Raw genomic sequence first — 24,195 nt, forward strand, 5'->3', positions numbered from 1 at the left:
GGCTCCTTTCAGTACCTTGACATTGCCTAAAGGCTTTTCTCTTCATTAAAGTCTATGTGATGAGTAAATTACAAGGTTTGAAAAGATCAAATATACACTAATATGTCCTATCACTTCCTAAGTTATTTCAAATTTTGCGTAAATATATAATTAAGGAGTTAACAAACAGGTAATCTTTATGCAAAATTCCACAAAGAAAAGCTCAATTTTTATCATTATGGCTCATCATTCCAACTGGCTATACTATTTATTTGGCAAGTCATGAATTTGATGGACATTAATTGTTCCAGAATAGACTTTATGGTCTATCATGTCATTAAGAGTTTAGCACATTCCTATTAACGAACTAGAATGCCTAGTAAAAAACACATTAGTTAATTTGCTAATGACAGTGTATTGAAGCATGGAACCAGTACTAGTGACTACACTGAATTACAACAAAGACTTAGCAAATTTAGAACAAGGAGAATTTTAGCAGTAAATATACCTACATATTATGTCTTTCCTCTTTGATCGAGTGTAATTTTATTTGACTGTAAGACACAATAATTTTATCAAGTAAGTGGCAATTCATGAATTTGAGGAAATCTCTAGAATTCTTTTTTACTTCCAACTCATTCTTTCATGGTTAATTTCCTTGAATGCTCCTTTTGTCCTATATGTGGCTTTCAGTCACTTTTCCACTTACCACACTAGGGCTGCAGGTATCTTCTAAAAGGTATTTGTGGCTCTCTCCTAAAGGATAAGAAAATCTTTCCAAACTCAGACTCACATACTCTAATATCACTCCCATTTCCAACTTATCATGTTAGCCTGCTTTCTATATATTGTCTTTCATTCTTCATGTTGATTCCTCAAGTGGACTTTCTCCCTAGCTTTCCATTATAGTTTTGTCCCTGATACTTTTTGTTTGTGAATTCATTCATATATTCATTCAGGATCCATTATTTTCATTCAATTGACACCTATTTATTAATTCCTATTATGTATCAGATACAGTATAAACCAAGAAGACCAACATCAGTGAATAGGGAAGAAATAACACTACCTTAGTGGTCCTGTAGCAAGAAAGAGTCATTTTACAAAAACAGTTCTTTAATTTAAATGGTAATGTGTGCTATGAAGGAAAACAGCAGAGAGAACTAAGATTATAATGTTGGGGTAATAAAGTCTACAAGGGAAGAAAAATCTTTACTATCAAAATAATATTTAGGCAAATACAATTATAAGTAGTAGGAATTAACCACAGGTAAGAAGTAAGAAAAGAGGAAAAATCCAGGCAAAGGAACTAGTACATTTAGAAAATCCTGGCAGGCACAAACTTATTGAAGAAACTAAAAATTGGTAATGTATCTGGAGCATAGGGAGAGAGAATAGTAAGAGATGAAGCTGAAAAATCTGGTATTAGTCAGATCATGTAGTGATTTGTAGGCCACGTTATGGATTTTGGATTTTATTCTAAGTGCATTTAGTTGATGGAAGGCTAGAGCAGTGCAATATGATGTAGTTGGTAATCTTTAGATTTCTTCCGTGGTTTGCTTTAAAGCTGTGATCTTGGGAAATTGTAGTTCTAATGAGGATGTTAAACATAAAACTAGCTGAATGGCTCTTAGAATCCAAGACTGAGTCAGTTACTGTGGTACTCATTTGTTAGAGAATAAAGGTCAGATATTTATTACGTAAGCTTTAAGCAACATTGCTTATAACAAGGTTAATATAAATATTTAAGTGATTTTATTGGAAGTTACCATTTACAATAGCATATATGAATTAAAATGTGAAGAAAGATTTTTAAAAGTGTACAAAATTTGTACAGAAAACTATTAAGCATTAAAAAATATAAAAATAAATGGATTACATCATACTTGGTGAGAAACTTGAAGCTTCCCCACTAAGATTAGACACAAGGCAAAGATGGGATGTTCCCTTTCACCACTCCTTTTCCACATTGTACTGAAAGTTCTAGATAATGCAGTATGAAAAGAAAATAATAGGTATACAGATTGGGAAGGAAGAAATAAAAGTGTCTTTGTTCACAAATGACATCATCTATGTCAAAAATCTGAAATAATCAACCAAAAAAATTCCCGGAACTAATAAATGATTATAGCAAGGTTCCAGGATACAAAGTTAATGTGCTAGAAGTCAGTTCATTTCCTTTATACTAGCAATGACCTAGTAGAATTTGAAATTCAAAAAGCAATACCATTCACATAGGCACTCCCCTCAAAATGAAATACTTAGATTTAAACCTAACAAAATACGTACAAGATCTATATGAAGAAAATTATAAAACTCTGATGAATGAAATCAAAGAATAATTGAATAAATGGAGAGATATTCCATGTTTATGGATAGAAAGACTCAATATTGTCAAGATATCAGTTCTCCCAAGTTTAATCCATAAATTTAATGCAATTCCAATCAAAATCCCAGCCACTTATTTTGTGATATCAATAAACTGATTCTAAAGTTTATATGGCAAGGCAAAAGACCCAGAACAGCCAAGACAATATTGATAGAGAACAAAGTTAGAGGACTGACACTACTTGACTTCAAGACTTACTGTATAGCTGCAGTAATCAAGACAGTATGTTATCGGCAAAGAATAGACATATAGATTAATGGAACAGAATAGAGAGCTCAGAAATAGACCCACATACATATAGCCAATTGATCTTTGACAAAGAAGCAAAGGCAATGCAATGGAGTAAAGATAGTCTTTTCAACAAATGGTGCTGGAAAAACTAGACATACACACGTAAAAAAAAAAAAGTCTAGACACAGACTTAACACTCTTCACAAAAATTAACTCAAAGTGGATCTTAGAGCTAAATGTAAATGCAAAACTATAAAAATCCTAGAAAATAACACAGAGAAAATCCAGATGACCTTGAGACTGGTGATGACTTTTTAGATACAACACCAAAGATATGATATAGAAAAGAAATAATTGATAAGCTGGACTTCATTAAAATTAAAAGCTTCTGCTCTGCAAAAGTATCAAAAGAAGTAGAAGATGAGCCATAGAATGGGAGAAAATATTTTCAAAAGACACATCTGATAAAGGACTGCTATCCAAAATATACACAGCACACTTAAAACTCAACAATAAGAAAACAGACAACTCAAATAAAAAAATGGGCCAAAGAACTTGACACCTCATCAAAGAAGATATAATGAAGGCAAATAAGCATATGAAAAGATTGTCCATATCATATGTCATCAAGGAAATTCAAATTAAAACAAAAATGACACCACTATATACTTATAAGAATGGCCAAAATCCTGAATGCTGACAACACCAAATGCTGTCTACGATGTGGAGCAACAGAAACTACTTGCTGCTGGTGGGAATGCAAAATGGTACAGCTACTTTGGAAGACAGTTTGGTGGTTTCCTACAAAACTAAACATACTTTTACCATATGGTCCAACAATCACACTCCTTGGTACCCCCAAATTTTAAAACTGTCATCACAAAAACCTTCACATGGATGTTTATAGTAGCTTAATTCATAATTGTCAAAACTTGGAAGCAACCAAGATGTGCTTCAGTAGACGCATGGATGCATAAACAGTGGTACATTCAGAAAATAGACTATTCTCCAGTGATGAAAGGAAATGAGCTAAAAGATCCCCCAAAACTGTTAGAACTAATCAATAAATGCAACAAAGTTGCAAGATACAAAAGGAAAATCCACAAATCAGTTGCATTTCTGTACACTAACAAAACATTTGAAAAAGAAATAATGAAAATCTCATTCACGATAGCATCAAAAACAATAAGATACGTAGGACTAAATTTAGCCAAAGAGGTGAAGATCTGCACACCAAAAACTACAAGACTTTGATGAAAGAAGACACAAACGAATGGAAAAAGACCTCGTGTTCACAGATTGGAAGAATGAATATTCTTTACACTACCCAAAGCCATCTATAGATTCAATGCAATCTCTATCAACATTCCAATGCCATTTTTCACAGAACTAGAAAAAAAATCCTTAAATTTGTGTGGACCCCCAAAAGACCCTGATTTCCAAAACAATCCTGAGAAAGAAGAACAAGCCAGAGGCAGCACCCTTCCTGATTCTGAACTATGCTACAAAGCTATAGTAATCAAAACAATGTGTTACTGGCATAAAAAATAGACACATAGACCAATGGAAGAGAACTGAGAACCCAGAGATAAACCTCACATACAGTCAACTATCATGTGGCAAGGGAGCCAAGAATACTCAATGGGGAAAGGGTAGCTTCTTCATTAAGTAGGTATTGTGAAACTAGAAAACTACATGCCAAAGAATGAAACTGGACCCCTATCTTACACCACCCAAAAAGATTAACTGAAAATGGAGTGGAGACTTAAACATAAGACCTGAAACAATAAAACTCCTAGAAGAAAATATAATGCAAAACCTCATTGGCATTGGTCTTGGCAACGAGTTTCTGGATATTATACCAAAAGTACAAGAAACAAAGCAAAAATAAATGAGACTACATCAAACCAGAAAGCTGTACAGCAAAAGAAACAATCAACAAAGGCAACTTACAAAATGGGAGAAAATATTTGCAAATCATATATCTGATAAAGGGGTTAATAACCAAAATCTATAAAGAACTCATACAACTCAATAGCCAATATAAATAAAAACTCTGATTGAAAATGAGAAAAGGACCTAAATACACATTTTTCCGAAGAAGACATACAAATCACCAACAGATACATGAAAAAGTGCTCCACATCACTAATCATGAGGGAAACATAAGTCAAAACCACAAGATATGACTTCACATCTGTTAGAATGGCTATTATCAAAAAGATAAGAGATCGTAAGTGCTGGCAAGGATGTGGAGAAAAGGGCACCCTCGTGCACTATTGGAATGTAAATCATACAGCCACTATGGAAAACAGTATGGAGGTTCCTCACAAAAGTAAAAATAGAGCTATCATATAATCCAGCAATCTCACTTCTAGTTATGTATCCAAAGGAAATAAAAACAGGATCTCGAAGAGCTATGTGCACTCCATGTTTTTGCAGCATTATTTACAATAGTCAAGATAAGGAAACAACCTAATTGTCCATCAATAGATGAATGGATGAAGAAGCTATGGCATATATTTACAATGGGATATTATTCTTCTGAGAGAAAGAAGGACCTCTTGCCATTTGCAACAACTTGGATGAAATGAGGGCATTATGCTAAATGAAATAGGTCAGATAGAGAATGACAAATACTGTATGACACCACTTATATATGGAATCTAAAAAAGCTGAACTCAAAGAAAAAGAAAGTAGAGTAGTGGTTACTAGGGGCTAGCAAATGGGGGAAATGAAGAGATATTGGTCAAAGCGTAAACTTCCAGTTATAATATTTGTAAGTCCTGGGCATCTAAGGTACTGCATGGTGATTATACCTAATAACATTGCATTATATACTTAAAAGTTGCTAAGAGCATCGATCTTAAATGTTCTCACCACAAAAGAGAAATGGTAATTATGTGATGGGGTGGAAGTGTTAGCTAATGCTGTGTAGTAATCATTTTGCAATATATATCAAATGAACACGTTGTAAATCTTAAACTTATAAAATGTAATATGTCAATTATATCTCAATAAGCCTGGAAAATTAAAAAAGCTTAAATTGAAAAAAGCAAATGAGTTGTCAAGATATGAAAAGATATGGAGCAACCTTAAATGTATATTACTAAATGGAGGAAACCAATCTGAAAAGGCTAAATACTGTATGATTTCAACTATATGACATTCTGGAAAAGACAAAACTATGGAGAGAGTAAAAATATCAGGGGTTGCCAGGGGTTGAAAGGGAGGATAAACAGGCAGAGCACAGAGGATTTTAAGGGCAGCAGAAATACTCTGTATGATATCACAATAATTGATAGGTGTCATTATACATTTTCTCAGACCCATAGCATATACAACACCAAGAATGAACTGTAATGTAAAGTATGGACTTTGGGTGATCATGATATGTCAATGTAGGTTTATCATTTGTAACAAATGTACCACTCTGGTGGGAGATATTGATAATGGGGGAGGCTATGCATGTGTAGAGAAAGGGAGCGTATGGGATATCTCTGGACCATCCCCTAAATTTCGCTGTGAAACTTAAACTACTCCAAAAAAAACTGTTTTAATAAAAGATAAATAGAAGGATATATCATGTTTATGGATTAGAAGAATCAATATGGTAAACATGTCAGTTCTTACAAATTCACATATACTTTCAATGAAATCCCAATTAAATTTGTAAGGATCTTTTTTGCTCAAATTTAAAAGCTGATTCTTAACTATATGGAAATGCAAGAAATGAAGCCTAGCCAAAAAAATCTAAGTGAAGAATAATATGAGAGGCTTCATTTTACAAGATATGAAGACACTATACAGCTTCTATAATTAATACAGTGTGTTTCTCGGTTCAGCGATAAAATGTAGGTCAATGGAATGATATAGAGTGTCAAGAAACAAACATGCACATACATGTGGACATTTGCTAATGACAAAGATTTATGCAGATCACAGGGGAAATGCTATTTATCTTTTTTGTTTCTTTTTAAATAAATGACACTGTATTAAATACTCATATAGAAAAAATAATAAACTTGGCTCCTACACGTCATTCACAAAAATTAATATCAGATGGATTGTAAATCTAAATAAGAAAGATAAAACAAGTTTTCTAGGAGAAAACTATATAAGGATGTCTTTGTTCTTTCGTGGTAGAAAGATTTCTTATGTAGGACACAAAATGGCATTGATAAACTGAACTACCTTAAAATTAAGAATATCTGTTCTTCTGAAAAATACCATGAAAAAGTAAGTCACGGAATGGAAAAAAAAAAAGATATTTGTAATGCACTCAAACAAGAAGAGACTTGTGTTTAAAATACATAAGGATTCCTACAAGTCAATTAAAAAGGGATATAGCCCAATATAAAAATGGTCAAGACTTGAACAGATACTTCCCCAGTCAGGACATTCAAATGGCCAATAAACACATGGAAAGGTGCTTAATGCCATTGGTCTTTAGAGAAATGAATATTAAAAAATATTGACCTTGAGAGCATTATGCTAAGTGAGATAAGTCAGACATAGAAAGACAAATACTACCTAATATCACTTATATGTAGAATCTTTAAAAAGCCAAAATCATAAAAACAGAGAGTAGAACGGTGGTTACTAGGGGCTGGGGGATGGGTGAATTGGGGAGATTTTGTTTAAGGGTACAAACAGCTAGTAGATAAATAAGTTCTGGATATCTAATGCATAGCATAGTGAATATAGTCAACAATACTGTATTATAAACTTCAGAGTTGCTAAGACTAGATCTTAATTGTTCTCACCAAAAAAAAAGAAATCGTAATTGTGTGGCATAATAGAGGTGTTAGCTAATGCTATGCTGGTAATCATATTGCAATATATAAATGTATCAAACCAACACTTTGTACGCCTTACACTTATAAAGTGTTGCATGTAATATCTCAGTAATGTAAATAATCTATTTAAAAATAACATTGTCATTCTTTTTCAGTTTAGATATTCTGGTGGTTGGTTAGTATATCACAGTCCACCCTGTGGCCCTCGAGAATTCATGTCTGACACATGCAAAATACCACGCCAAGTTCCCCGAAGTTCTCATCTCATTACAGCATCAATTTAAAGTTAATATCCAAAATATATAAAGAACTCATACATGTCAACAACAAAAAAACTAAGAACCCAATTAAAAAACGGGCAAAAGATCTGATCAGACATTTCTCCAAAAACGATACACAGATGGCCAACAGGCACATGAAAAGATGTTCAACATCACTAACTATCAGGGAAATGCAAACCAAAACTACAATGAGGTATCACCTCACTCCCATCAGAATGGCTGTAATTAACAAGACAGGAAATAAGTGTTGCAGAGGATGTGGAGAAAAGAGAGTTCTCATACACTGCTGGTGGGAGTGCCAAGTGGTGCAGCTGCTATGGAAAACAGTATGGAGATTCCTCAAAAAATTAAGAATAGAACTACCGTACCATCTAGCTCTTCCACTGCTGGCTGTTTATCCAAAGAACATGAAAACACAAATGCATAGAGATATATGCACCCCTGTGTTCATTGCAGCATTATTCACAATCGCCAAGACTTGGAAGCAACCTAGGTGCCCATCAAGGGAAGAATGAGTAAAGAAGTTGTGGTATATATACACAATGGTATACTACTCAGCCATAAGAAACGATGAAATCCGGCCATTTGGGACAAGATAGATGGACCTTGAGGGTATTATGCTAAGCAAAATAAGTCAGAGAGAGAAAATCAAATACTGTATGATCTCACTAATAAATAGAAGATAAAAACAACAACAATCACATAGAGACAGAGATTGGATTTGTGGTTACCAGAAGGGAAGCAGGCAGGAAGCTTGACAAAAGGGGTGATTAAGCATACGTGTACGGTGATGGATTGTAATTAGTCTTTGGGTGGTGAACATGATGTAATCTACACAGAAATTGAAATATAATGATGTACACCTGATATTTATACAATGTTGTAAACCAACATTACTACAATAAAAAAAATTCAAGTCCAAAATTTCACTGAAATCTCATCAACTCAAAAGTCTCACATCTCATAATCTAAATAATCTCAGTCAGGTATAAGTGGGGCACTGGGTATACTCTACCATGAGACACAGTTCTCCATCTGTGGCCTTGGAAAACTAAAGAATCAAGTCATCTTCTCCCACAATGCATTGGCAGGACAGGCATAGGATAACAATTATAAATATCCTGCTTGAAAATGGAAGGAAAAAGGAGCAATGGCTTCTAAGGAATTTCAAAATTCAGCCAGGCAACTTCTATCAGTTTTCATGGCCTGGGAATGATCCTCTTTTTGTTTCTCAGCTCTTTTCTTGGGGCACAAAGTTCCACCCTCAGGGCTTGTCCACCAATCTTTCCTATAAAAGCCCATCTCTATTTCTGGCTTTTGCTGAGATGGCTGAGGGTCAATACCCTCAAACTTCTTAGATCTTCTATGCTTTGATTGACAGTTCTATGGGTCACACCCTGAATCGCATAAAAGAGCCTTTTACATGAAAATACTGTGGCTTTTAGATCTTTCTGAGGTACTAGCCAAAGGGTGTCCAGCCACGCATATGTTTTTTTTTTCCAGAACCAGTTTTCCTGACAGTGAATCAGGAATTAATTAATTAGTGTTTTTTTGTAGTGTTTTTTTCAGTCAGGACAGGTTGAAAATTCCCCAAATCTTTGAGTCTTGTTTCCTTTTTGCTTATCATTTCTTCTCTCAATTTGCTGCATTTTTAACACTTTGCTTGGAAATCTCCTCAGCTACATATCCAAGTGCATTTTTTACTATTTCTGTTTTCCACATAGCTGCAGGACACAATTCTGCCAAGATTTCTGCCACTTATAACAAGGATCCCTTTTCTCCAGTTTACATTAATGATTTCCTCACTGGCTTCTGAGCTTTTCCTGGCAGCACTCTCCAAGTATACACTTCTACAGTCTGTGAGCCATCATTACATCATTGGGAGTGTCCTTGAAGTACAAATTTCTACTAACTGTCTGTTCATGACAATCTGGGATTTTTCTACATGCTCCTCAATGTTCTTCCAACCTCCACCCACTCTCAGTTCCAAAGCCACTTCAACATTTTTAGGTATTTATTACAGCAGCACCCCATTTCTGGTACCAAAATCTGTATTTGTTTCCTAATGCTGCTGTCACAAATTACCCCAAACTTAGCATCTTAAAACAACACAAATTTATTATTTTATACTTCTGTTGGTCAGAAATCCTGTACAGAATTTACTGGGCTAAAATCAAGGTGTCAGCAGGACTGCATTCTTTTCTGTTGTCTCTGGGGGATGATGTTTTCTTGCTTAGTCAGGTTGTCAGCAGAATCCAATTCCTTGCTGTTGTAGGACTGAGGTCAGCGTGTCTGCCAGCTAAGGGCCATTTCCAGCTTCTAGAAATTGCCTGCATGTTTTGGCTCCTTTCCTCTATCTTCAAGTCCCTCTCATCCTTCAAATATCTCCTGTGTCTTCTTCCATCATTGCATCTCTCTGACTCTTCTGCTTGCCTTTTCCACTTTTAACGGCCCATGTATTTACATTGGGTACACCTGGACAATCCAGGATAATCTCCCTATCTTCAGGTATGCAGATTAGTAACCTGTATTAGGGTTCTCCAGAGAAATCAACTGATAGGATATATAAAAATATATAGTAGGAAATGTATTATGGGAATTGGTTCACACGATTATGGAGGCTGAGATATGCCATGATCTGCCATCTAGGATGAAGGTACATTCAGTCTGAGTACAAAGTCCTGGAGTCCGAAGGAGGCCTGAGGAGCTCTGATGTCTGAGGGCAGGAGAAGATAGCTGTCCCAGCTCAGAGAAAGAATTTGCCTTTCTGCCTTTTTGTTCTTTTTGAGCTCTCAACCGATTAGATTATGCCTGCCCACATTGGTGGGAGTGGATCTTCTTTCCTCAGTCTACTGATTCAAATGCTAATCTCTTCAGGCAAAACCCTCACAGATGCACTCAGAAACAGTGTTTTATCAGCTATCTGGACATCCCTTTGTTCAGTCAAGTTGACACATAAAAAGTAACCATGATATAATCATAATTACCTCTGCAACGTTAATTTCCTTTTGAGTACATCTTCTCAAGTAAAATACCAGAGATTAGGAAGTGAACATTTTCAGAGGAGACATTATTCTGCCTTACACTTCAAAATAGTTCTTAAAATGAGATTCAGTTTATCCAAGATTATTTTTCATCCATTTATGGAATCATAAATAAATACTCAACTAAACTCAGCTAAAATTTGTTGAAAAACACCTGTGAGGTTGTCGGCCTCCACAATTTTAGTTCTGATCTCTTCACCTTTGTATTTGGTCACTGTCCAGTCACTCTTCCTGGAGACATAGAAATTGGAGAAGAACGTCTCTCCCCTTTGTTGACGACAGTTTTGTCCACCTCTAGTCAGGTCCAATTCAATTGAAAGAAGGGAGATCTTGTCTACAGGCACTACTAAGTACTGCTCACTAACACTTGCCATGGTCTTCTTCCCCAATCAGATGAGAGAGGGACAGAAAAAGCCAAACTAAGCTTTCAGTGGACAAGGATAGTACATGTCATGTTCCTGAACTCCTACTTGCTAACGAAGGCATAAAGGTAGCCATCACAAGGAGTCTATTGCCTAATAATTCTGCTCTAATTTATTATATATCCTGGATTATGTCATTTTAAATTATGTATTATCATCATAATCACCATTACCATTATTACTTGTATTAAAATAAGCCAAAATAAGTATGGTCAACCTCTACTTCAATTTGTCTTACTCTGGTGTAGTAATATGTAAGACAAATGTGTAGTGATGAGAAAACTCTAACAATTGGTTAAATCTGAAAGAGGAACAGCAATGATGAGTCTCTTTTTTTCTACTTCTTTTTCAGAGGCAACAAAACTAACCCTTCTATATCAAAAACAGCATGCAAGGTGTTCACTAACAAATTTAATTGTGTTCAGTCACTAGTAACTAGGGAAAGCTAACTCGTTTCATTTCTGGGTAGTAGTGGTTGCTTAGACTTCATGCTGGCTGTGATATGGTCCATGACTTGACCTCCAATATGCAAGAAGCATATTGCATACTGCTATGGTTAAAGTACCCATCAGCAGGGGTAGAGGGACACAGAAAATTATAAGTTTAATGTAGGGGAAATATGCATGTGAAAAACAGAAGCTAAGCTGTCCTGCCAAAGAGCATGTAAGAAATAGAATGAATGGTGTTCCTCCAGGGTTGTTTTTATCATTTATTTTGTGCTACAAATCTACAAAAAGTTACTTATATTGTTGGTAAATTTATTTAATGATAATAAATCTTTTTAGAATCTTGACTTTAACAAAAGGAGTAAATTCATCCAATCCAAGAGCATGGAATATCTTTAAAAAAATGTGCATACTTCCTAAAACAATCTACAGATTGAATGGAATCCCTATCAAAGTTCCAACAACACTTTTCACAGAAATAGAACAAAGAATCCTAAAATTTATATGGAACAACAAAAGATCCTAAATAGCCAAAGGATTCCTGAGAAAAAAGAACAAACCTGGAGGTATCACACTCCCTGATTTCAAAATATACTACAAAGATATAGTAACCAAAACAACATGGTACTGGCACAAAAACAGACACACAGATCAGTGGAACAGAATCCAGAGCCCAGAAATAAACACACACATCTAATGGACACTTAATTTTTGACAAAGGAGCCAAGAACATATACTGGAGAAAGGAAAGTCTCTTCAATAAATGATGTTGGGAAAATGGGGCAGTCACATGAAAAAGAATGAAAGTAGATCATTATCTTTCACCGTACACAAAAATTAAATGGATTAAAAATGGATTAAAGGATTGAATGTAAGACCTGAAACCATAAAACTTCTAGAAGAAAACATAGGTAGTACACTCTTTGACACTGGTCTTAGTAGCATATTTTCAAGTACCATGTCTGACCCGGCAAGGGAAACAATAGAAAAAGTAAACAAATGGTACTACATCAAACTAAAATTCTTCTGCACAGCAAAATAAACCATCAACAAAACGAAAAAACCACCTAACAATTGGGACAAGATATTTGCAAACCATCTATCTGATAAGGCATTAACATCCAAAATATATAAAGAACTCATACATGTCAACAACCAAAAAACTAAGAACCCAATTAAAAAATGGGCAAAAGATCTGATCAGACATTTCTCCAAAAACGGTACACAGATGGCCAACAGGCACATGAAAAGATGTTCAACATCACTAACTATCAGGGAAATGCAAACCAAAACTACAATGAGGTATCACCTCACTCCCATCAGAATGGCTGTAATTAACAAGACAGGAAATAAGTGTTGCAGAGGATGTGGAGAAAAGAGAGTTCTCATACACTGCTGGTGGGAGTGCAAAGTGGTGCAGCTTCTATGGAAAACAGTATGGAGATTCCTCAAAAAATTAAGAATAGAATTACCATATGATGCAGGTATTCCACTGTTGGGTATTTATCCATAGAACACAAAAATATGAATGCGCAAAGATATATGCACCCCTATGCTCATTGCAGCATCATTCACAATCGCCAAGACTTGGAAGCAACCATCAAGGGATGAATGGATAAAGAAGATGTGGTATATATACACAAAGGAATACTACTCAGCCATAAAAACAATGAAATCCGGCCCTTTGTGACAACCTGGATGGACCTTGAGGGTATTACGCTAAGTGAAATGAGTCAGAAGGAGAAAGTCAAATACTGTATGATCTCACTCATAAACAAAAGGTAAAAGCAACAAGAAACAAACACATAGAGACAGAGAGTGGATTTGTGGTTACCAGAGGGGAAGGGGGGAGGGAGAGGAGCAAAAGAGGTGATTAGGCACATGTGTGTGGTGACGGATTGTAATTAGTCTTTGGGTGGTGAGCATGGTGTAATCTGTACAGAAATCAATATATAATGATATACATCTGAAATTTATATAATCTTATAAACCAATGTAACCGCAATAAAAAAAAAAGAAAGAAAAACAGGAAAAAAAGGAATTCCTCCCTCTGAAAAGTCAAAAGCATCTCAATCTGGGTTACTTTGCCCATTGTTGATCAATTTCAATATCGCCCCCTCATCATTATTAAAAAAAAGAGTAAATTCAATAAAGTATTAAATACTGAATATATTTCTCAGATAATTTAATGAAGGAAGATTATCTTGCACAGAATTTTGTTGATATTGATCATCTTCTAAGAGGACTATAATATTGCTGAGAACACAAAAAACAGAAGACACATGAAAACTAGATGAATAAGTAGCATCTATTTTAAAAGTTAATAGCTACTTTGAGAAAGTTTTCTCACAATCATTTAATGTGCAGATACAGATGGTGCAATTGCATACCCCTCTGTGATGCATGAGTTTTCACTTAGATCAGATGTTTGTTCTTCCAAATGAACTTCACTCAGTTTTTATTCCAAGTTGGCTTATGCACATAAAAAAGTGAAGTAAGACTTGTTAATGGGTTTATATCATTATCAGAAGATTAACTTTGCAAATAGTTAATTGATACCCAGCAAATGGAATGTCAGTTAAGTTCATCCCAATAGTAGTTTGAATTTTTTCCTCCAATTTATAGAATCAAAGATAAATTTTTGGAAGTTCATTTGGTTGAAGGTGATCATCTGATATTATTATGAATACTTTTTTAAAATTTAAATTAAAATTCAACAATAAAGGTGATACTAGTTTTTAGGAAGGGATAATATGCAATATAAACCTATGGAGCAGAAAAATACTTGAGGTTGGTTGTGGCATAAGAAGATATGGTATTCTGATCAAAATGGAATCTTCAGTTGTTGAAATTGTAAAATTACTTATCTACATAATTAAAGTAGTGGGTTTTTTTTGTAATGAAATTGATGTTGAATATGCAAAAATTATTCAGCATACCACATATTTTCTATCCTTGCTGTCTATTATCAACAGTAATTTAGCAATGTTTGAATTTTTTTAAAAAAACTACTTTGTAACCCTTTGTAAATCAACATAGGTATCCTACAATGATTGTTGAACTATTTGAAAATATGTAAACATATTCTAAAATTTTAGGTACCTTTTGTTCAAAATGATTTGGAAAATCTTTAACTGGAGTATTCAATGAACGTAGCACAAAGGAGTTCATATTTTGAAGCTATAAGCTAAATAAAATTATTGAAAACAAAGCTTATAAATTTAGTAGCATTGATTCCTACTAAAGCAAGTAGTAACTGAACAAATAAAATAATGAAGGTGTGAATGTTGTCCATGAGATAATCTGAAATTCTATAATGCTGCTGTGGAATATCTCAACCTGTGGGATGAATCCTTTGATCAGCCACCCATTTTTAATTGGTTACATTTATATTCTGTACTTCAATGGAAAGAAATAGTATCTAAACCTGGAAACCTTCAAAATAATTATAAATAGACACGAATTATTTGACTTTTATTTGTAAAAATATTTTTAAGAAAGATATTCTAAATTGAGGTAAAAATCAAATAACTGTGAAAATATTGGGCCAGATGCTTATATGTTTAACTATAAAAACAGAATTGTGAATAATTTCTATTTAGCAGAATTTGACAGAGCTTAATAGACACTGTGACTGACTGAGCTTAACAGATACTGTGGCACCTATATTTAGAATATATTCTTGGTGAGAATATTATAAACTATAGAGAATACTCAATTAAGAGTATCACATTTAAAATCGATAACTATAAAAATCAATTTTAAAGAATATGATAAGAAATGTTAGAAAAAATCAAAATTCTAAGACAATAATAAGTAAAATTTTCAGAAACACACTAGAAGTATAATATCAAAAAGGAAAACTAAGAAACTGAAGAAAATATGCTAATATTATTATTTTAATATCTTTAATTATAGTATTGTAACATTCAAATAATTGATAGAAATAGTTTTTAAATATTTTCATTTAAGGTGCATATATCATTTTCATAAATAATTTTACCTTTGAAAATTTGTTTAAACACAATTTTTCATTTGTCCATTGACATAAAGCTGATTTTCTGGTTGATAATTTTTAATTAAAAAATATATATTTATTGCTTTCATTCCTTTTCAAAAGTGTCTTACTTGTGGATAATAAGTCATATGGTCAACATGCCCATCTTACTACTAAGTAACATCTTTGGTGGTCCAGCACAATAATCGACAAGAAGCCATTCATAAACTTTAGTAGCGATTGCGTTTGGGCCCTCATCGTTTGTGGATTTACATAATCTCCACACCATACTAGATTTATTAGCATTGCAAATAAAATTCTGGTTGACTCTATGGAACTCTCCATAACCTATTAGTCCCAATCTTTATGGTTTAATAAAGATTTCTATGAGGGTAGAATTTAACCATACGTCTTCACACCTGCTGTTGCTTTTCATCTTCTGAGCACTATCATGAACAGGATAAACTCAACTTGCTGGCCCTAAAGTTGGCATATGCTAGGTTGGGATGCTTGACCTCTTCTGCTAAAGGGCAGGCAATTTAGTCATTGAATGCCCTTTCTTGCAAGCAGTATCCATTCTACTCCAAGGATAGTAGAAGGAGTATTCCAACTTCCTGGTGATGCTTGTGAGAGCTGAGTCCTGACTTCAGATGGAGTCTTAACTTCCATTGATATCACAAAGCTTTGTGGACAGATCTAGTCTAGAACAGCTGGATTCCCACTAGCTTAAGGCTTCTTGAGTGTGGATGGATATCACCAACTGACACTCACTTCTAGAAGGACCACTGATCTCTAAAACCAACCCTATCAAGCTCTGTAAATAGGTACACGTAAGACACTGTTTTGACTATTACCTATTGTTAATATTTACTGTAATTCGTGACCTCTTCTGATTGAAAACCCATGACCACACACAGTAATTAGAAAACCTAAATCAGTGACTGAAAGCTTCAATTATGATCCAAGCCTACTCAAACTGCACATGTCCCTAAAGTGTTGAAAGTAATGCTTTTAGTATGACCCTGTAGGTTACCCTGTCCTGTTTGACTCACTTGACAATTGCTATGCTCAGGCCATATATTCCAATCTAGTCCCACACTAAGCTACCTGGGAGCGATCTATCACCAAGACCAATGTTTAACCTTTAAAAATTTTGTTCTTTATGTATTATATGTATTATGTATTATATCTACCTTAGCCTAGGAAAATCATGATCAACTTGGAATCTCATTTATACCAAACAAGAGACTGACTTATTTGATAACTTGAGCTTGTCAATATCTTCCCTGCTAGGTAGCAAAACTAGTATTGGTGTAGCCTCTACATAAAGTTGAAATCTTTATAATTCCAAGCTTATCTTCTCATAATTAAAGAACTGTATATTGCATATATTTGTAGATTGAGGAGTCATGGTCTGGTTAGATGACCTCTTAACTTAGTCCTAAACATGATATCCTATCTTAGAATCTTAGAATCTTAGAATCTTAGAATGACAGTTGTTTACCAGCTACTAATAATGCCCTCTTGGCCATCCTCAATAAATAGACATCTTTCAGTTCTAAGATAAAGATCCTAGGCCAGCTTCAGTTCAGTCAAGGCATTCATAAAGGAATCAGCAATTCTGAATGGAAAACTTCTTGGTAAAATAAAGATTATCTGTATTTCCTGGTGTTTTACAGATACTACCATTGTTACACCCCACTCCGTCTCTGCAAGACCCTCTTATTCACACTGAATGCTCAACTTTCTGCATATAAAATCTTTGCTGGACATTGCGGCTTGCTGGGAAGGATTTCCCCTGGAAGACTTTGCCTCTCATCTTCAGTATGTGACAAAATAAGTTAATATCACCAACCAGGACAATCAGACGACACCTTGTCTCTTGTCACTTACTTCAGTTATGACAAAGATCTTTTACAAGCTACCTGTTTATCTTAACTTCTTTTTCCCTACGTATTACCAAGGTTGCCCATATTCTCCAAAAAAATTAAAAATTAAAAAAAAGTGAAGCTTCAGGAAATCAACAATCCACTTCAGTTAGGAGGACTTCTGTGTCAAACGCCCTATTGAGTTTCATTGATAATAAATCAACAAGTTTAAGAAATTATTAATCCATCTGATTATAAATGCAAATATTTATTCAAATTGCTGAGATTTATCTTTTGTCATGCTTCATAACCAAGAATGATTCTGTAATAGCCTACTATTTTATTAGCATACATATTTAGTTTGTTGCTAAATAGAACAGGTTTAAGGGTTTTTATTTATTTATTTTAATTTTATATACTAAAATTTGACAATTCTAATGGATGCTTCAAGGGACCATTCAGTTCTTGTATAATTTTTTTTAACATATTTTATCAGTTGACAAATAGCTTTGAGTATTAAGCTCAGTGTTGTATGGAGGGCACTGTATGTGTGGGATCTTGGTGCACTTGAAAGCCACAGGAAAGTACTGTAGTTTATTCCTTTTCTACAAATGTATCTAAAATGCAGAACTAAATGTTATATGTGGGTGATTTAAACAAAAGTGAAGGCTGCTTTGATGATAGCATAAATCTCAAAAAAAACACCTTATTCATCGGTCTAATATCTTTGTTACCTCTATAGATCATAACTGACAATGACATAGTTATTAAGTTTCTTTTAGTGTATTAAAAATAAACAGTTTGGGAGCGGATTTATTTTGTTAAAAAAAAAGACTTTAATTTTTTCTTAATATTGCTTCTGTTGTGTAATCTATTCCAATAAATTTCTTGTTGAAATTTCTATTGGAAGCAAAATTTTACCTGCACAGAGGTTCTGAAAGTCATTCAGAATTAAAGTAATACTTTCTGCATTTATTTGGCAGTTGATTTTTTTGTTGACATTATGGTGTGATTCTCTGGAACAATTGCTATGCAAAACACTTTCAATTCTTCAAAGCCCATGGTACTACACAGTAGGAGGGCTCAAACAACTAATGAACTTGAAAAGTCAGTACACTGAACTAGAAAGAAAAATAAAAGCAAAATCACAAACACTGAAAACGACATTTACATCATGAACTTTAGGGTAGGGTACAACATAACAGATGTTTGTGGAAGACAATAATAAAATAGAGGTTATATAATTTCTAAATCTTAAACCAAGGGAAAACAAGGTATTTTATATTTCTTTGGGATTATCTTTAATTTTTTTTGTTTTGAATCACGCTTTAATACCTTATCAAACAGCAGTATAAGCAGTCTGAATAATACAGTCAGCAATACCTAATTGAAAATGTAATTTTACCATGCTAATATGGTAAAAGGTTCATTCAATTCAGGAAATTCTTGGGTCTGTTGTTCACAAAATATGGAAACACAGGATCATAATTGCGTAATTTAAGGTCATAAAAGGCATCTGGTCTCAATCTCCAGCATACAAATTGATTTAATTTGTTCATTGAAGAGTTGCATTCCTTATTGTGTTGGAAGTATCACATTTTTCTTGTAATTAAAGATAAATAATATATCCTTTTATTGTACAATCAATATTTTATTTAAAAACCTTTGTAAAAGGCATGGACTCTTTTCTAAATAATCAATGTGATTAAGAATATTTTTTAAAAGGTCACTTACAAAATTCTATTTTATTTAGATAAATAGCCTCTTTCTGGATGTCAAGTAATTTAAATACTTGAAACAATTTTAAAATTTTAAAAATAACTACATCATCTCTTCTCAATGATATGTATGACATGCGCTTTCAATTTTCTTAAAACAAAAATAAAATAATTACTTTGAAATGTATGTTTTGTTTGCTACGTGCAAAATTGACCAGTTTTAATGAAAAATAGAATAAATCCAAATAGGCAGTTTGGATAATTTTGATCATCAAAGAGGAAAAAGGAAAACAAACAAAACAAGTGGACAAACAAAAAGACAATCAGAACTTTTCCTTAATTCTTTTTTTCTTCCATCTGGCTGTATGTCATGAGACATACATATTTACATATATAACAATGTTTAGATAGAAAATAAGTTCTGTACTTCAAAGAAGCCATCTTCGAAGTCTCTGTATCCCTTCTAAAGAAAATTCCTTTGTTCAGAATATTTTTCTAATTCCTTGGAAATGTCCTGTAAATCAGTGACATGTGCTAGCTTTGTCATTCACATTTTCAGAAGGCAAAGTTCTGTACAACCTTAGGTTATTTTTATGAAACAGATTCATTTCCAGAAATGAGAGTTGGTGACCATTGAGCACCTTCCAAAGAATGTATTCCTGACTCCTCCCGGTATGTCAAAAGAGAAATTTCACAAATTATTTTGAGAATAGAATCTTTGTTGGGCTAAGTGGAAAGTTCTGCAAGGTGATCATTAAATGTAAAGTTTTCACGTATTTGTTAAAAAAAACACAAACAAACCCATAAAATAATACCTATTATACTATAGAGGTATTCTAAGTTTTGAAGCTGATTATTTTTGCAATGAACCACATTTTGGTATTTTAATGCTGAATAATAATATTTCCATTTCCATCAGTCAGTGATTGATTATCATGCTACATGAGAAATATGGTTTCTTACTTTTAATTAAGAGTAGCTTTTTTTTCTGAGTAGCTTTTAAAGAAGACTAATTTTTTTGAGTAAATAAATGAGACAATCAGGCTATTTAAATATTTTACTGACAATAATGGCATTTAAATTATTTTTAAATACAAACTCTTAAAGATCTATTAAACAATACCTTATTACTTTAAGAATATATGAAACACCAAAAATTTTCGGTAACTGCTTCTGAGGGGCAATGACCATTCAACAGCCATGGCATTTTGGATGCAAAATATTCTTCAGCGACATGTGAGTACCGACTCTAATAGTTTGCCCACATAAGAATGTTCCTTTGTTGATGCTAAATTTCATCCAAAACTGGAAGAGCCCAGCACTTATTATCAACATACATTCTGTATTAATCATGTGAGTCCTCCCTGAATGGAGATCCACACGCTGAATATAAAAAGGCAATATAAAAATACTAGTTGAGGGGCTGGTCCTGTGGCCTAGTAGTTAAGTTCAGCACACTCTGCTTCAGTGGCCCAGGTTCACAGGTTCAGATCCCCGGCATGGACCTACACCATTTGTCAGCCATGCTGTGGTGGTATCTCACATATAAAATAGAAGAAGATTGGCATGGGTGTTAGCTCAGGGCTAATCTTCCTCATGACAAAAAAACAGAGGAAGATTGGCAACAGATGTTATTTCAGGGCTAATCTTCATCAGCAAAATAATAATAATAATAGTTGAACTTACCTGATCTAGTGAGACACTATTTTTCACAATTGTGTCACTGGAAACCACATGTCCTTTCAAGTCTCCTGGAAGCCAAAAGTGGCTTTGCTAAGTATTCTACATCTGAGGCCATTTTATTTCCAGTAAAACTTGGAATCCTTGATAAAATAAATCAGAAATTTAGGCTAATGTTATAGGATAAATATGTATCTATAATTTCCATGCTAATCTACAGTCTTCTACTCCAAGGGTTCAGTGGTTATACTATAAGGAGATAGCTTCCACACAATGCGGCTTCTCCTTAAGGATTTGAGGTAAAGCTCAGACATGATGAATTTCTTGACAGTGTGAGGATTGATTAAGTGGAATATTCTGGTACCTCAGACTTCTCCATCCTTCCCTTCGCCTTGAATCCTCTGCAGCTATAGGTCCATCAGTTCTTCAGCTACACTATTTATCAGAAATAGTAGCTGATACACCCAATAGAAATATTAGTTCACAATCCAAAACAATGAAACACTCGAGGAGTAAAATTATATTAAAAGAAAAACAATAAACTGCAAAATGGCTAGGAAGGGACTAAACTTTCTTAATAAGCAAGATAAATGTAGGAAAAGAAATGAGGGACTATATTAGCAATATGAAAGAAGAATAAGAACTTGTAATAAAACAACAAAGGGGAAATATTAATATGAAAATCTAATAGCAGATGACACAAGATAAATACTAGAATGTACACAGCTGAAGAAACATTCGTCAGTTTAAAATCCAGGCTGAGAAACTCTCTCAGGAGGAAAGAGAAAAGTATAAAAGAGCAAAAATTATAAAGAACAGCTAAAAACATATGGAAGATAGAAGTAGAAATTCCAAAATCCAAATAATAGGAATCCTGGATAAAGGAAAAAAAAGAGGAGAAATAGAAATATTTGAAGAAGTATTGGATATATCTTCCATATAATATAAATCTGAAGTTTATAGACTAAGAAACAATAAACAATGTCAGATTGAAAAAATCTGTTGAGTGACAAACATTATAAAGAAAAAAAAATTTTACAAAAATTTAGTAAAATTTAACAGCTAAGACAAAGAAAAATTTGAACAGATCTTTTGTGAGACAAAATAGATCTCATACAAAGCATTAGATTCCTCAACTAAAATTCTTTCACAATGAAACAGTATGATTTTTAATGATTTGAAGGATAGAAAATTTGAACCTGAAATTTGTCATTTTCAATGAAATTATCATTAAAACGTGAGATCATAATTAAAATATTTTTTAGGAATCACAAGACCACAGAAAATTTGCCACATAAATCCAAAAAATTTTTTAGTAAATTATTCAAGTAAGAAGAGGGGAAAAATCTCCAGGTAATACTGCAAGATATGGCAGTAGTTTTGAAGAAATATCTTGATGAAGTTAGCTGCTAAACAATAAAGAAATAAAAATATACATATTACATACATATCGAAGAGAAAAGAATAAAGAGACAGTATATCCATAATAAACTAACCTTTAAATTTATAAAATATTAGCATAGTATCAGTATCAGAGGTGGGTGAGACTCTAGCACATGAGAGAATGAAAACATTCTTAGTTTTTAAGGAGGATTATATAGATCATTTTTTAAGATATGTTGTTTAAAAGAGACACAAATAAACCCAAAAAGAATAGAATGTTTAAATGTATAAAGATAGACTAAAGATACAATAAGACATTACTAACTCAAAAAGCTGGCGTAGGTATACAAATACAATAGCCACTAAGAGTAAAACTGGCCAGGAAAATATAATAATTTTGAATATGTATTATAGTGGATACTGGGTGGTACCACGCCAGATTCTTCATCTTCAATACTAAAACACTCATTCCCCTCTGTTGAAAATACTAGTAGCTAACAACTTGCAGTGAGTCCGTCTCCTCATTATTGTCCTCAACTGAAGAATGTTGCCTTGTCTGAGGTCACATTCACATCCAATGACTGGTCAATGCAAAAACATAAAGGCCTGTTTTCCTTTCCCAGTTTGGGACTACCATTCAGGGCCCATCCTAGCCTCAGAGCTCCTTGTGGGATTGGCTGAGTCCTTTGTTGTGACTGCATTACAGCCCACCTTCTCCCTCTGCTAAATACTGCTTACTTCAGCCCTCCACAAGTGATGATACTAAGAGTAATTCCTGAGTGGTAACCTCCATCTCAGAGTCTCCTTTCTAGGGAAACTGAACTGCAACAGTTACTGACTGGATTGTTACCAGAAAGCAGATGCTAAGATGGTACTTTAGAACAGATCATCTTTGGTACAGCTAATAATGAGAACTCCATCACTGGTGGAAGATGGAGCCCTGATAGCACCTGGCACATGGTAGCATGCCAATGGTTAAAACGGTGGCCTGGGATGGTGTACCATGGAATGGCATGCACTAGCTGGGCTAATGTATCAAGCAATGATAAGTAAAGGGGAAACAGTTATAAGAATAATGGAATTAGATGGCTGTTTTTAGGGCAATAAATGCTTGAAAGAGACACAATGAAAGGCTGAGAGTAATTAATCACAGTTGAAGGATAAGTGTGAAACTAAAAGGGCCTCATTAGAAGCATAAATAAAATATTTTATTTCCTGCTAGAAAAGGAGAGAACATGTTGAGAACCAAGTGCAGGGCCAAGAAGAGCAGAGCTTGAGATATATTTGACTTCCTAACCCAAGCTGGTCTGCTATGCCAGGGTCAGTTCCATTATTGGAAAGAGTTGGACCCTCAGTATGATATCGGAGACATCTAAATTGATACACTTGAAAATCTTAAATCTCCATATTACCCTGAATCCTTTGTGCATGCAGAAGATGCACACCCTTTCCTGTTAAAGTTTATCACTCTCCCTTTCATTGAAGATGATACAGAGCCCTCTGTCTTGCAAGAAATAGGTGCTCCCTTCAGAATATATCTCTACAACTCATTCTGGCCCTTAGATTAGAAACTTGAGTTAAGTTCTATCATGACCTGACCAGAGAAATGCTGGACCTCCTGAAGCAGAAAGAGACCATATCTCAAAGGAGCTGCACTTCTGCATGGCCTAGCCAATATATACCAGCAAGAATCAGGAAAGTACTTATTGAACTGGATCCTGAATGTGCTGGATGGAGAGGAAGGCAGGGCTGGACATAAACTTGAATAAGAAAGAGTATATTTCCCAGAGTACAGAATTTATCACCCTGGGGGGATCCTGGAAAAGGTACTAACTTGCTGCTAATGTGACTCTTAGACGTTTGAAGAAGTTCACTTGGGTCACACCAAATGAAGAAGAAATGCTAGAACTGCCAAGACAGAGTGGGAGAAGGTATCAGAATTCTCTGAGAAGAGGACA

General features: G+C 34.1%; 1 long non-coding RNA gene across 2 annotated transcripts in view; it reads left to right on the forward strand.

Moving 5' to 3' along the window:
* Positions 1-19,357, forward strand: part of LOC139081001 (uncharacterized) — a 205,012-nt gene extending 185,655 nt beyond the window's left edge. The window contains exon 5 of one of the 2 annotated variants that reach the window (XR_011535924.1): positions 17,268-17,568. This is a non-coding gene — a long non-coding RNA (uncharacterized lncRNA). Of the gene's footprint in view, positions 1-17,267 lie in introns of both variants that reach the window. The other variant, XR_011535925.1, reaches the window with a different exon arrangement.
* The last annotated feature ends 4,838 nt before the right edge of the window (positions 19,358-24,195 follow it).

The sequence above is a fragment of the Equus przewalskii genome, chromosome X (genome assembly GCF_037783145.1).
Source record: "Equus przewalskii isolate Varuska chromosome X, EquPr2, whole genome shotgun sequence".
Lineage (NCBI taxonomy): Eukaryota > Metazoa > Chordata > Mammalia > Perissodactyla > Equidae > Equus > Equus przewalskii.